The sequence below is a fragment of the Silene latifolia genome, chromosome Y (genome assembly GCF_048544455.1).
Source record: "Silene latifolia isolate original U9 population chromosome Y, ASM4854445v1, whole genome shotgun sequence".
Classification (NCBI taxonomy): Eukaryota; Viridiplantae; Streptophyta; class Magnoliopsida; order Caryophyllales; family Caryophyllaceae; genus Silene; species Silene latifolia.
The window spans coordinates 229,244,881-229,249,827 of NC_133538.1; the positions used below are offsets into that span (position 1 = coordinate 229,244,881).

The window sequence follows — 4,947 nt, forward strand, 5'->3', positions numbered from 1 at the left end:
GGCTTTGTCTTCATTTTTCTTTGAACTTTCTTCTTTTGATGATTCCCCTTCTTTGGGGCTTTGCACAATTTCTTCCTTTTCACTAGCTTTCACAACTTCATCCTCAACTTGCTCCTTCGGTGCTTCATATCTTGTACCACTTCTCAAGTGAATGGCACTAACCGTTTCATGTCTAGGGGGATTACTTTGAGGTGGTAATTGCCCTTTTGTCTTTGTGAGCTTGAAGATGCTAGTTGAGTCAATTGTGTTTCCAACATCTTGGTATGAGCTAGAATGTTGTTGATGGTGGTGTCTTTTGCTTGGCTATCTTTTTGCATTTGAGTGAAAAATTCTTGTTGATTCTTTTGCATTTGGAGGACCGCTTTTTGGACATCAAAACCTTGGTCATTTTGGTGATTGTATGGATTTTGATTTTGGTAACCTTGGTTTTGATTGTAAAAGGGTCTTTGATTTTGGTTCCTCATGGGTGGTGGAGTGTATGTTGTTTGAGGGTTTTGAACATTTTGGCTTTTGTATGAGAGATTTGGATGGAACTTGGTGTTTTCATTGTAAAAATTTGAATAAGGGGTACCACTTTTGTAAGCTTGGAAAGCATTAACTTGTTCGGTTGTTCCCCTACACTCACTTGGGTCATGTCCCAAAGTTCCACAATTCTCACATATCCCACTTGGGATTGATGAGGATGCCGTCATGGCATTGACATGATGCTTTGATGTTTTTGAGTTTTCCTCAAGTCTAGCCATAGCTTGTTCAAACTTCAAGTTGATTGTGTCAATGTGAGCACTAAGTTGAGCACCCAATTGAGTAACGGAGTCCACTTCGTGCTTTCCTCCTCTAGTAGCCTTGCGAGGTCTACTATATTGTGAATTATGGACCGCCATTTCCTCAATCTTGTTCCATGTTTGATTGTCATCAACTTCGGTGAACATTCCATTTGATCCCATATTGAGAATGTTCCTAGAATCTTCATATAAACCATTCCAAAATTGTTGCACTAAAAACCATTCGCTAAGTCCATGGTGAGGACATGAGCGACAAATACCTTTGAACCGCTCCCAAGCTTCATACAAAGATTCTTCATCCCTTTGCTTAAAACCCGTAATTTGAGCTCATAGCATGTTAGTCTTTTCCGGTGGGTAGAATTTTTTGTAGAAAGCTAGAGCTAACTTCTTCCAAGAATCTATTCCAAGGGTGGCCTTATCAAGGCCCTTCAACCATTGCTTTGCGGTGCCGATTAACGAAAAAGGAAATAAGACCCATCTTATTTGGTCTTGAGTCACGCCCGTTTGAGAGATAGCATCACAATAATCGCAAAAGGTTTTCATATGAGAATGAGGGTCCTCACTAGGCATTCCCCCGAATTGGCTCCTCTCAACTAGTTGGATGAAGGCGGACTTGGCAATAAAATTACCGGTGAGATGTTGCGGTGTAGGAGTACCATTTGGTAGATTCTCCTCGGTGGGTATAGAGTGTGACGAGAATTTAGGCATTGTAGGTGGATTTTGTGGGATATTGTGTAATGGGTTTTCTTCTCCTTCTATTGCGAAAGGATTGACAAACTCACTAGTGGGTTGAACAACTTCACCAACACCTCTCAAATTCCTCCTAACAAGTCTCCTATTATTCGTCAAGGTTCTTTCGATTTCACGGTCAAAAGGTAACAAATTCTAGACATGCAAAATATCAAACAACTCGAAAACAATTAGAACAAGCCTTGAGGAGTTTTACTTCTCCAAGGTGAAAAAGACACAACTAATAACAATAAAAGAAATCTTGAATCAATTAAACACCGTCCCCGGCAACGGCGCCATTTTTGATCGAGGCCATTTCGTGTTCACAATTAAGTATATGTGGTCGTTGGTCAATGGTCGATACAAAACACAATTTATACTTCACAAACAACTCTACAATTAGTAAAGAGGCAAGTAAAGGTCGGATCCCAAGGGACGGGTATTGAAATGAGAATTCTATTGTAACTAGTAGTGTCTAGGGGGTGTCACAAATTGGGTTGATGTAGAAGGTCACTAAGCTAAAATAGCAATGAAAATAAACTAGCAAGATAAAATAAGGGGTGTAAACAATTGATTAAAAGCACTAGGGTGTCATGGGTTCATAGGGAAATCATGGGATATGATCATACAAACATGTTCTCAAATTATAAGCAAGCAATTATTGTTGTGATGGATTGAGTTGGGTTATATCTTACAATCCAAGGAAAGTTTGGGTCCCGGAGCCGAATCGATTAGATTGTACAACACCTACAAGTCGACTTAATCTTTCCTACTCAACACATGCATGGTCTAACAAGACTCGAGTTGGGTTATGTCTTACAAGTCTCATTGAAAAGATAGAAGATGATAGTAAATGCAAGGATTCATAGGCTTAACATTTCATCAAATATAACATGTGCATGTATTAAGATCAAAACAAGCAAGCAAATAAGATATGAAAGCAGATTGATTTAAGCATGAATCATTCCCCATGTTGGTTTCCTCTAATCACCCATTAAACCCTAGCTAAGAGACTACTCACTCATTATCATGTTGATCATGCTAGCAAGGTTGTCAATCATACCAACAATATGAAACATGATGAATAAATGAAAGTAATTAACAATAATTAAAAAGGGATTAAGAGATTATACCTACTAATGATTCCAATAATAAAGCAAGAATAATAGAAGTACTTGAATCCTAGATTGAGAGGTTGTCAATCTCCCAATAATAACCCAAATAATCTTCAATTACCCAAAATAAAGGAAGAACAAGAGAGAGATTAAAGAACTAAAACTTGGATTAAAACTTGATTAATACTTGATTACAATATTGAAGAGAGATTTGATTGATATTAACTACACTAATTATTGATAAGAAGAACATGCTCCTCTAATTAGCTTAATGGGGTATTTATAGTGAAAATTAGGGAGGATGCATTAGGGTTAACTAAGGGCTAAACTAGTAATTACACTTTTTAAGTTGAGCAAGGAGGACCCGGTATTTTCTGAGAGAAGGGTTTCTCTTTTCGTAGCTTGAAGAATGAAATCCGTCTTTATCTTCGAATCCGTGCGGATTAGAGTCGGGACGGCCGGAATTGGGCTGGGCAATCCGAGCGGATTCAGGAGAGGGACGCTCGGATTGTTGTAGGGGAATCCGAGCGGATTCCAAGGAGGGACGCTCGGATTGTTGAGGACGGACGGACGGATTGTCTGCAATCCGTTCGGATTGTTGGTCAGCGTCAATTCTTCTTCTTTTCTTCCCTTTTCTTCATAAATTCCTTGGGGATTTCCTTGGGGACGCAAGGATCCATTCTCAACATTGCTCTTCTACTATAATATGTACAAAGGCCTTCTAGTCTTGTCTCTTCTTGATGCTTGGTCATTGAATACAATCAATTTAGCCTCGTTTTGCCATGAAAATGCAAGATTCTTACTCCTTTCCTACCAAGGGATCAAAATCTCAAAGAATATGCAAAACAAAGAACTAAAGATAAGAAATGACCCAAATAGGCACTAAAAAGCATGGAAACAATGGTAATTCGGGGGCTAAATATGCGCCAATTATGGTCACATCATCCGTGAAAGTGATAAAATATCTATAGCCATCTCTAGCGGTAATAGACATAGGTCCACATACGTCCGTATGTATGAGTCCTAATGGGTCACTAGCGCGCATTCCAACACCATTGAAGGAAATTCGAGTTATCTTGCCTATGAGACATGATTCACACGTGCCATATGTAGAAAATCCGAATGCGGGAATAGTCCCATTATCGACGAGTTTCTTCACGCGTTTCTCATTTATGTGTCCCATTCGACAATGCCAGAGATAGGTTTGATCTTTGTCACCAACCTTTAATTTCTTATTATTCATGTGTAATACTTCCGTGGTTTGATCTAAGATATAAATTCCATTCATGGAAACTGCTTTGCCATAAATCATTTCATTAAAAGAGAAAATATAACTATTATAATTTATTGAAAATGTAAAACCGTCTTTAGCAAGTACGTAAACAGAAATAATGTTCTTAGATAAACTGGGTACATAGTAACAGTTATTTAAAGATAACTCAAAACCACTAGGGAGTTGGATTACATATGTTCCCTTCAAGGCAGCAGCAACTCGTGCTCCATTCCCGACTCGCAGGTCCACATCACCTTTTTCGAGAGGTATGATGTTCTTTAGGCCCTGCAAATGATTACACAGATGAGAACCACAACCAGTATCTAGTACCCAAGTTCCGAAACTTGCATGGTTAATCTCAATCATATGAATATAAGATGACATACCAACAAGAACGACGCGACCTGCCTTGATGTCCTCACGGTAGACGGGACAGTTCCTCCTCCAATGTCCAGTCTTGTGACAATGGTGGCACTCTATGTCACTGCCCTTGCTCTTTGTCTTGCCCCGTGAGCCACTAGTCTCACCAGGCGCACTCTTACCGTTTCCTGGCTTCTTAAACTTTGGCTTACCTACAGCTAGGTCGCCATGACCCTTGCCCTTACCCTTACCTTTGTTGTAAATCCTGAGAACATCCTGCTTCACGCTCCCACTCAATTTCATATTCTTCTCGGTTTGTACGAGAAGGGAGTGTAGCTCATGAGGACTCTTTTTCAAGTCGTTCATATTGTGCTACTTACACTTTACAACACTAATAATTCCATTAATCAAGCACACTCACCTCATGTTAAGTAACTAAGCATAAGAAACATCCAGGTATGTCCTACCACACTAGCTAAAACTTTCTAACATCACAACCTTTCAAAGATAGGGTTATAGGTCAACCACAATTAAACTCCACAAAGCCAAATTATCCACCCAAGATTAACATCCCACAAAAGAAAGAGAACTATCAAAAAGGCGTTAAGAGGGGATAAGCAGAGAACAAAGGACAAGTTAGGGTATAAGAGTAGCTTTCAAGGTAAAAGAAAAGAGAGTTTAAAAGAAG

The 4,947-nt window shown here is 39.3% G+C and overlaps 1 non-coding gene across 1 annotated transcript; it reads left to right on the plus strand.

Annotated features, from left to right (window-relative positions):
• The first annotated feature begins 1,011 nt into the window (after positions 1-1,011).
• LOC141635005 (small nucleolar RNA R71) lies at positions 1,012-1,118 on the plus strand. The gene has a single exon (XR_012539716.1). It is a non-coding gene; the product is annotated as a small nucleolar RNA R71 (small nucleolar RNA).
• The last annotated feature ends 3,829 nt before the right edge of the window (positions 1,119-4,947 follow it).